Raw genomic sequence first — 11,575 nt, 5'->3', positions numbered from 1 at the left:
TGCTATAAATGATATGTTATTTAAAAATTAAGTAAATAATTCCAATTTGGTGAATTCCAATCATGGTTCTAACCCCTATCAGAGATTTTCCAACATATTGGTAATTTGTTGTGACGCCTGTTTACCTTTATTCAGATCTTTCATATCTGAGCAGTATCTGGGTGCTAAGCAAAAATAAAACGCACTACTTTTATGGAGGTGGAGAAATTGTCTGTGTTCCACATCAGGTGGAATGATATATTTTGATGTTATTTCATTGTTTATATCACATTTTGTATGTGTCAGCATATGGAAAGGCAATCATTTTAATAACACATCCAGTTATGGCAGATTTAGCATGGGGTGAATTCCCCCTCCATTTATTTTTACAAATGAGGAAATATCTTGCAAGGTATGCATGGACAGTCTGTACAGACTGTTTTACTGCCTATGGGCAGTGTGCTCATTAACCATGGATCTGATGTTATTGTCAGGTCTCAGAATTATCTTGTGCTTCAGATGAACAAATCCTGCTTTAGAAATTTGATCACTGCTTGCCCCGACTTGAACTCACCGCATGTTTTTCCCTAAACATGTTCTTATCTGTTGCTGCTGTACCAGTGTTGTGCAAAATGTTTTCTGCATACCTACAGTATATACAGGTGCTGGTCATATAATTAGAATATCATCAAAAAGTTGATTTATTTCACTAATTCCATTCAAATAGTGAAACTTGTATATTATATTCATTCATTACACACAGACTGATATATTTCAAATGTTTATTTCTTTTAATTTTGATGATTGTAACTGACAAATAAGGACAATCCCAAATTCAGTATCTCAGAAAAGTAGAATATTACTTAAGACCAATACAAAGAAAGGATTTTTAGAAATCTGGGCCAACTGAAAAGTATGAACATGAAAAGTATGATCATGTACAGCACTCTATACTTACAGTATTTGGGTCTCCTTTTGCCTGAATTACTGCAGCAATGCGGCGTGGCATGGAGTCGATCAGTCTGTGGCACTGCTCAGGTGTTATGAGAGCCCATGTTGCTCTGATAATGGCCTTCAGCTCTTCTGCATTGTTGGGTCTGCAATATTGCATCTTCCTCTTCACAATACCCCATAGATTTTAAGTTAAGGTCAGGTGAGTTTGCTGGCCAATTAAGAACAGGGATCCCATGGTCCTTAAACCAGGTACTGGTAGCTTTGGCACTGTGTGCAGGTGTCAATTCCTGTTGGAAAATGAAATCTGCATCTCCATAAAGTTGGTCAGCAGCAGGAAGCATGGTTTAAGGAGAAATAAACATCTATCAGTCTGTGTGTAATGAATGAATATAATATACAAGTTTCACTTTTTGAATGGAATTAGTGAAATAAATCAACTTTTTGATGATATCCTAATTATATGACCAGCACCTGTACATCCATTGTGATTTCTAAAATTCTTCTTTAGAAATAATGTGATCATGGTTAAGGCATATCACTAAAAGCCCTCTGTCCCATATGTTTAGTTTAACTTTCAAACACTTCTAATCATGTGCATCAAAGACCAGTCACCAGCAGCAGGTTGTGCAAATGTTTTTGTTTCCTGGAAATAAGAAGCCAAATTTGGATTCTAATTTTTGGTAAAACCCAGTGATTTCCCACAGCTTTGCTATTATTCTCATATATTGGCACACTGTTTTTAAGTACCTCTGTGCCCATTTACACTTTTTCCCACAATTGCTGTCTCCCCCAAAACCAGTAGACAGAAGCTTTCATGCACCAGCCTAGAAGGATGTACTAGCGTGGCAGTGAAAGACCTGGATGTTATATTAGACAGCAACTTGTCTTTTGAAAAGCACATCGCCCATATTACAAAAACAGCCTTTTTCCACCTTAGAAATCTTGCTAATCTAAGAAACCTCCTATCTGTATTTGATGCTGAGAAGCTAGTTCATGCATTCATGACCTCCAGGCTGGACTATTGTAATGTATTACTAGTTGTCCTGCATCTTTATAAATAGGCTACAAATATAAAAATATAAATGTAGCTGCCAGAGTTCTTACCATGTTAAGAAAATATGATCATATAACCACAATTTTATCATCTCTACACTGGCTACCTGTTAAGTTTAGAATTGATTACAAACTACTGTTAGCCAGGCATACACATAATACTTCCCATATGCTTGTGCTCTAGTACATCTGATCAAATGCACATTATCATCTATATTATGAACAGTAGCTACGCTAATTCCTCGCCACTGCTTCCATTTTTCTACCCATCCTGAAGCACCACGAGATTGTACCAGCTCTAGTTGTGTTCTTTATGATGAAAATGATGATCCTAAGGCATCTAAAAATGTATCAGCTCATGTTGGATTGAGGGGAATCCAACTACATGTGGCAGGGCTCTCAAGTTTTGAAGACAGGCAAGTGGGGACACCTCCCCCATAAACAAACAAACAAACAAACAAACAAACAAATAATAATAAAATAAAATAATTGGGGGCGGGGAAGGATCACCGATCGCAATTTAAACCAAATACAAAGTATTTCTTTAGTTTCCATTTATCAATTTGTGTGTGTGTGTGTGTGTGTGTGTGTGTGTGTGTGTGTGTGTGTGTGTGTGTGTGTGTGTGTGCGAGCGAGCGAGCGAGAGAGAGAGAGAGAGAGAGAGAGAGAGAGAGAGAGAGAGAGAGAGATTATGACTGGTGTTGTTTATTGTAAGCGCTTGTTGCCTTTTTGGACTCCTTTATCATTTGTAATGTTGTCTCCCATTTAAAATAGTTTATTTAGCCGTTTATAGGGTCATGATTGAGCACAATGTCCCGTCCAGAGACAAGCTGTTTTGTGTTGAGGTTTTGTTCAAACCGACCATCGAAAATACACTCAACAATCTTGCTGAAAATACACTCAGCAATCTTACCCAGATTGCTATTTTCTGATTCGCTATTGTGTAGCCTCTTTTTTGATTGGCTGATAAGTGTCGGCTCGACTAAGAACTGAGACGCGTTTGATTCCTGCCCGGTTCCATAGAGACAGCGGTGCGGACTGATACATTTTGGGCGTTGCAGGTTTATGAAATATATGATAAAAAGTCAAAAAGTTTTTCTGCGTGAGAAATACAATGCGTGGCGGGAGAGCGTGACAAAAGACCCAAATGCGTGACTGTCACTCTCAATGCGTGACACTTGACAGCCCTGATGTGGTCTTTGAGGACAACAACCTCCTAATAAATACACAATTGTTGGACTGTATATTTATAATCACACCCTCCAGTGTCACCCAATTGAGGATGAGGTTCCCTTTTGAATCTGGTTTCTTTTAAGGTTTCTTCCTCTTCCATCTAAGGGAGTTTTTCCTTGCCACAGTTGCCTCAGTTACTCCAGGCTTGTTTTGGAGATAAATATAAACACATTTAAAATATAAGTATAATATTAATCTTGAATTTTTGTAATTTATTTATTTATTTATTTATTTATTTATTTATTTATTTATTTATTTATCTATCTATCTATCTATCTATCTATCTATCTATCTATCTATCTATCTATCTATCTATTTATTTATTTATTTATTTATTTGTTTGTTTGTTTGTTTGTTTGTTTGTTTGTTTATTTATTGGTGTTCTACTCTTTCTTAATGTCTGTGACCCCATAAGTATAGTGTCACGGTTTGACCACAAAGAGGCAGCAGAGTGCTTTGTTCATTTGTTTCTTTTCTACATTTAGATTTGTATAACATCCAGAGCGACTTACATTTATCTATCATACAACTGATAGATAAATAGATAGATAGATAGATAGATAGATAGATAGATAGAGATAGAGAGAGAGAGAGAGAGAGAGAGAGAGAGAGAGAGAGAGAGAGAGAGAGAGAGAGAGAGAGAGAGAGATGATCTTCTGGAGACAATTTTGGTTGTTTGTTTGCTTGCATGTTAAAAAAAAATTGCTTTAAAAAAGAAATTACAAACAAACAAAGGTTAGAGCTAGATTTAGGTGTGTCATAACATTCACTGGCTGCATTAACAATCATTTCATCAGAAGGTCCTCACAAAGATAGTAGCTCAACAGAATACTTCCTATTCAGAAGGTTTTCAAACAGAGACAATCTGTAACACGGATCAGGAAATGTAAAGGAGAAAAAGTGAAATGTAATTTCTTTTTGAAAGAAATTTAATTCAGAATGATTTAATGTCTCTGGCTGGGGTCAGAGGTCAGTGTTCCCCGGTCAGGATTGTTTGGGAATGATTGGCATGAGGAAGTATCTCTTAACCAATAGGAAGAGGAAGCATTCACTCAGTCAACACATTGAAGATGAGCTCTCAATCCTGCCTCTCAGGATTCTTTTGTCATCATTCATTCACATGCAAACAGCTATAAATTGTATTTTCAATAACTCCATCAACTCATAATACCTACTAACTAACAAAAGTGCATTGATTTACAGTTTAGCTTTTTTCCAAATTGTATTAAGATATTTTTAATTTTTATAAAATTTTTATTTTATATATAAATGAAATTTAAACAATTTGTGTCATATTCAATATCATAGCAGTTAAACATTAGGCTTATATTAAGCCTATATTTTCTTAAATATTTTAATGTGTTAATTCATTGCTTTTAGGTCTTTTTGTTTCCACTTTAAGCCTAGCTGTCATTCAACACTACTGATCCCACACCTCTCCGCACTCCTCACTCCTTTATTCAGGTGATGATGTGTCCAAGGAAGAAGATAGAGTTGTTTTTTTTTTTACTTTCTTTCTACCTTGTGAATGTATTTCATTATTAAAGGCATTGCTTGTCTTCTGTGTTTTTTTGGACATAGACCCTGAGTTTACTAGATGGATTTTTAATAATGCATAAGATTAATATATATGCAGCATTTTCTGGGGTCAACAATTTAGATTTTTCAGTTCAAATTGGAATTAAACACAAGAATTTAGAATGTTCAATTAAAAAAAAAATCACCTTAAATGTTCAATATCTTGAAAGGTTATATGCTTCTAAATATTCTATTTAATTTTCAAGATTCTGCACTTTTTCTAGCTTTCTATGAAAATGCAAACAAATGTGTGATATTGAGCTTGTTAACTGCTTTGCATGTGTTCAGATGACACTCTGATGGATTTGATCTAAAATGGGGATAAGATACAATTATGAATCGGAATGTTCAAACAAAACGTATACATTCCCAACTGCTTGTAACACTCCCGTTTGTTAAAAACACTAAATAATTATGAATAAAAATATAATTTGGTTGAAATGAAACAAAAATAGATCATAAGGTTTGTCACAATCGTGCCAGCAGCACATGAACACTGTCATTAAAGCAAAAATATAGCAATTAATACTAAACTCTGAAACTTAAAATATAATACTTTTTACTCAGGTTGCTGTCAATAATGTAATTTGTAAAGAAAACTGTTGTATAAATTAGAAACAAATGCAAAAATAGAAATATTGTTATTATTGCTCTCAGACATTTGATCCTTGCCGTATGTAAGATGTTCCTTGTTTAAAACACCCCTCAGTGGAGGGTCACACACATAGGACACACTCACACTTGAAGGTCATGTCCAAATTCTGCCTGTCAGCTCAGCTACTGCCTAGCACAACATGCTATTAGTCTTTGTATAATCCAACAGATTAAAGGAAAAGCACTAATTTTCTTTCTCTGTAGGTTCTGGCTCTGAACTTCTGATATGTGGATCCCTGGAGAGGTAAAGGAGCGATGGGGGAACTCTACTGATCTATTGATAGCCCCATGGGATTGTTGTGTGGGCCTTTGGGGGTGTCATTAGAGATCCGGCTGATGAGAGAGTGGCATTGTGTGATTCCCTTTTTCAGAGAGGTGTTTGGAAATAGCCAGTCTAAAAGCATCCAGAGTTTGTGCCACAGGCTAAAAACGCTTTACTCTAAACAAACAAAACTGACCTCACACTCAGCACCTCTAACAGACACTCAGGGATTTGGGTTTCCAGTCTACTACTGTCCAGTGAATTAACCTTTAATCCTCACACTCAGTATGTTAACCTGGCCCTCAGGACTAAAGACTCATAATCACTCTTACCTTTGCTGACATTTACCTTGGAGTTGTGGAAAATAAGAAGCCGAAGTGCTGCTGCTGTAGCTGGGAACCAAGTTAGAATGATCTTCAACCCTTAACATTGTGTTTTGGTTATTGTATGTATTCTAATGCACATAATTCAGGAATTAATTCAGGATTTTCTATCATCACAGTGACACTGGTAGGAGATGATGTGTAGATGCAGTGGGGTCCAAAACTTTGGGGCTAATATTTCTATTCGGTATACTTTTAGATGAATACAGGATTTTTTTAGTAATTATATTACTGACAACAACAACGACAAAAACACAATATTTTGGATGATACTCCTCATGTTTCTACAAAACCACATGATCCATTTTCCAATTTTCATCAAATGTCATCTGGACACAAGCTTCAGTAAAAGAGATTAGGTGTTAGGAACATGTGACAGCTAACATGCCCAGTATCACACATTTGCTTACATTTGAATAGGGAGATAAAATCTTAGACTTGCTTTAGTTGGCAGAATCTTGGACTATGAAATAATTCAAGATATGGAATATTTGCTGTCTTTGTTTTTAATCATTTGAAATTCTAAAACCTTCTTTTTATTTTAAATTTGAAATTTAAGATTTGGACACAGTGCGTATAAAAAGTAGGGTAAACTGAAAAATCCTTGAAGCCAATGTTAAAATAATTGTACATTTGTAAAATCCATCTACAATAACCTATAACTTTCTAGATTTTCTAGTTTTTTATTGCCTCTTAGCCTAAATCCAGTGAGATTTACCTTGGTGAACATAACAGCAGCAGCAGCAGCAACAACAACAACAACAACAACAATGACAACAATAATATTAATATATTTCTCTACATTCATTATTTATTTCATATAAGGTGAACTAGAGAGTGTTTTAGGAGGTATTTGTTCAGGCAACCTATAATATTAGAAATGAAATCTATTAGAAATGTTTAAAATACCTGTAATGAGGTTGTGGGTTTGTAAATGTAATCATTTATCTCTTTTAGCTTCTTGAACTGTTAGTTGAGATTTCAACGTGGTTTAACTCAATGGATTCACCTCATCATGCAGCTATGAACCCTTTCATTATTTGCAAATACATTTGAATCTTTTTTTACATAATGGGCCTCACATGGGATTAGTAATGACAGGCTACAACACACTCTCACACCACAATGAAGTGGGATAATGGTGGGATAACAAACAATGTTAAATTCACATGGCGTGTTCAGTCTCGGTGCTGCACCCTGTCGGCTTTACCATGAAGTGAAGGCTGAGAAGGCAAGCAAGCAGTACTGTCACAAGTGCATTCACAAGCATCAAATGCACCTCTGGAAACAACCTACTGGAAATGAAAGAATTTTAGTAAATGCTAAAGCCTTTTATGTGTCAGTCAGGTTCTCCTTTATTGTACAAATGGAAGTCAAAATATGTCACTATGGCTTCTAAACTAAAACTGGGAGGGAAAAAAAATATTCCAGACAAAACTACTGGTTCGGACCGGCAGAGAATCAGACCCTCAAGACCACACACACACACACACACACACACACACACACACACACACACACACACACACACACACACACACACACACACACACACACACACACACACACACACACACCATATCCAGGTGTATGTAAGTATGCAAGCGTGTGTACTAGTATACGCTTATCTGTGTGTGGTCTGGCATAGTCACCGTTATCACAAGTGGGAGTTTATGGGCCTAAAGAGATATTGTTTTGTGTGGCTGAGTGTGAAGCCCCTCACCCCTCCTCTTTCTTAGGTGTTGTTCTCCACCTGTCCCCACCCCTCTGTCTCGTGAACCCTTCTGGACTACTTCCAGTCATGGGGATTATTTTTAAACTCATATAATCTCCTGTGTTTCCTCTATCACATTAAAACTGTGCTGTCTGAAATGCATTCACACAGTTCCTTCTCATATTATTTCATATCCCACTGATCGGTGCTTATTGCTAAGTTATAAGCAAAAACAATCCAACCAGTTGTGTAGCGTTTGAGTGAATATATGAAGTACAATATTTACTTAAAAATATCATAAGTAACAGACTGCAGGTGTACCACGTATGGTATTATTAGCCATGATGCATTTTTCCCAGGAGGCAGTAATCCTTATGCTCTCTCTCTTTTTTCTTTCTTTTTTTTTTTTGTCAAGCAGGAATCTGCACCAGTGGTGGCCCTTGGGAGGATGACAGAAGGATTCCGACGTTCCCACACCTTCTATCTTTTTTCAGTAATCCTGCTTCCTTAGTTATTCGGCGGGAGACAAAAATTCACCTGGCGTGCTTAAACCACGGCTGTCTTGTCTCAGAACAGAGAGCTGCACAAAGAACAAGAACAAACGTCTCAGGCACGATGGAATCCGAAGCTCGAAAAGATAATGAAAAGTGTGATATCATGCTTTCGGAGCTTCAAATACCTCCAGCTTCTATATGATGTGTCTCTATTGAAATAGAACACCTGTGAACTGTGTTTCATGTGCAGGTAGTATGTGGATGTGTTGGGATATGTACATTTGATTCTTTGAAGTTGAAAGTTTTGTTCCTTTCAGGCAGGGTCACTGAGCAAGTGAGTGAGTGTTTGTAATTGGTGTTGGAATGAATAAGCTTGGGGGAAGCCCCGTGCTGCAAACCTACATTGCATTTTCACATTTTCATTTAAATGCAGGCACCTGAAACAACAAACACACACACACTCTCACACACACAGACATATGCACATAAAAGCACAATATCCTCAGCATCCTCAGGCATGCACAGTGAACAGATATTCCAGCACAGCTCAACCCCAAAAAGCCACATTCACTAGAATATAGAGCGTAACGCCAAAAGTGCTGCTCATACAAACATATTGCTCATACTTCCCTGCCTCAAGTAGACTATGAATGAAAAATGATGTCTTTCTCAGTGATATGACAGACAGGTCAGATTCCCTGCACTCTGAGCTTGTTTTATAGCATAGAAACAAAAGCAAACAAAGAACAGCACAGATATCGATTGTCAGTCATAGACAATGCAGTCTCTTTTAGACATAGGCCTGAAAACACCTGAGCTTTTTTTCCCTTGCCTAATTTGTTGAACATAGTTACAGTTGTCAAGGTCAAAGCTTCTGCATTTGATGCCTCAATCCACTACTGTTTACGTTGGAAGGATTCGGTTCCTCCCCCTGAGGCATTATTATGGCTAGACGGGCTGATTGTCAATAACTGTCACCTTTCAAGAAAAAAGGCCATATCCATCTGCCTTTGCTTGCTATGTAATTAACCAAGCAACTATCTCATACACTGATATGCAGACTAGCAGCTGTGCCAAAATTGTGGCACATTGCGTGCTTAACCGTAACATATGGGTGGCACACAGAACATTATTGCTTTGTTATTTGTTCCCCCCATCAAATGTTATGCAAATGTCTTATAGTTCACAATATGCTCTATTAATAACTAATTAAATTTTTTTTTGTTCTTTACTTTGAGGAACGTCATCCACTGTGGGTGTTTTGGCAGGTAGAAAACTTCAGATTTTTCCACCTGTTCCCCCCGAGGCTGCATGAGATTCCTCTCCCAACCTAGCATGCTAAAATATATATGGAAATATTAAAGCACTTAATATTATCTTGATGGTTAAAGGAACAATGGTGGCAGTGTGTGACCTTTCAGGATGTTTTTCTCTGCGGTTTAGATAATAGAGGGTTCTTCCCTGCAAGATATTTGTCTTGTTAAGTGGCTTCCCTGGAGATCTTACTGAATGATAAAGGTGTTAGCTGACCTAGAGCATCTGCATACTTTGTGATCATTATCTATTAAGCGTTTCTCAGCTGCTACGGTTCATTCGAGTGAACTGAAGAAATTCTATCAAGCAGTTTCTAACCACTTAAAGCATCTAAAGTGGTTGATTTACAATCTTAATAATGAAGCAAACGGATCCTGGTCAGAATTTTCCTAATTCTAGAGTTGTTTTTAGAATGAGACCACAAGCCATCTTTCCTAAACATTTGATCCCACAATGAATATGAAGCCACACAGCTTAGTGCTTACACGAAGCATCACAGAAGACTTTGACAAATTCCTTCAAAGGATTCATCAACAAAGACTTGTGTGTATGGTAATGTAGTTAAGTAAGGGTAATGAAGCAAAAGCTAAATATGTTGAAGCAAAACAGAGCATGTGGTTAAACCTGACTAAGGAAGTGTTCCTCTGAAGGTATTTCACAAAATCTCAGCACATCTTATTAGACAGCACACATTATTCTTGACATTATCATTGAGTTGTCATAACCATATAATAATATTATTGCACTGTGATGTCAGAATATCTTCAACAGATATTTTTTGCGAGTACAAAGCTCCATCAGAATTGTATAGAATTTATACAATATACTGATTAGCTTTGAGACTGAAATACCAAAGGGCTCAATGTTGAGCCATCAGAATATAAGCACAGAATATTATGAATCATTTAATTATGAATCATTTCTCAGTCGTATTACGTTAAAAAAAAGGACTGAAATATTCACGTTAAAATATCTGCTACATTTACAGTATGATATTTTGACTAGCTATTGTGATAGATATTATATAGATATATACAAAGTTTCGTATATATATATATATATATATATATATATATATATATATATATATATATATATATATGTACTACACTCTAGTATGTTTATTCTGTTATGTAAGTGACGTGGTTTGTTGTTTGCCAGTAAGCTCGCTCTCCATCTTTGTCTCTATGTTGTGATTAGAGTGAGTCATACACCTTAGGATCTTGTTTTTCTCAGGTCTAGCTTGTGCCTGTCAGCAGTCACAGGAAGCCTCATATCCACCTCTGACATCCCGCGCCTCTCCACAAGAGTGATTTATCACTCTGTCGAAGGAGTCTAGCCCTGGCTTTTGGAAGCTGATCTTCTGCTATGAGTCTATTATGTTATGCTGATACTTTCAGAGCTCATGAATACATACATATGTAGTGTTTTTCTGGTTTTCTGCTACTGTTTTGTGTTCATTAGTTGCTGTGTGATGCATTTGAGATGTTTGTTTTCTCCACTATATTGTATTTCTAAAATGGCTATATTAAATTTTATATTTTGATCTTCAGAATTCTATTTTAAAGTACTAAATCTGATCCTGTCTTACACACAAACACACACACACACACACACACACACACACACACACACACACACACACACACACACACACACACACACACACACACACACACACACACACACACACACACACACACACACACACACACACACACACACACACACACACACACACACAGTGCAGACTGCTAGGAAGTGGCAGGCTTGAACTTTAAAGTGTGTATCTGTCAGCAGCAGAGACTGCTTTTGTTAAAATCACTCTCCAGCTGCTTTGATTTGGACCCAGGGTTATTTTTAAATCCTCGTTCTTCTCTTGCATCACTTCCTTAGAGCACAAAAATGCCACTCTTTTGTCACCGTCAAAACTCTTTCATCTATGAAGTTTACATCC

This window comes from Tachysurus fulvidraco, chromosome 4 (assembly GCF_022655615.1).
Source record: "Tachysurus fulvidraco isolate hzauxx_2018 chromosome 4, HZAU_PFXX_2.0, whole genome shotgun sequence".
NCBI classification, from domain to species: domain Eukaryota; kingdom Metazoa; phylum Chordata; class Actinopteri; order Siluriformes; family Bagridae; genus Tachysurus; species Tachysurus fulvidraco.
The sequence above is the reverse complement of the archived record's forward strand: the minus strand, read 5'-3'. Positions refer to the sequence as shown.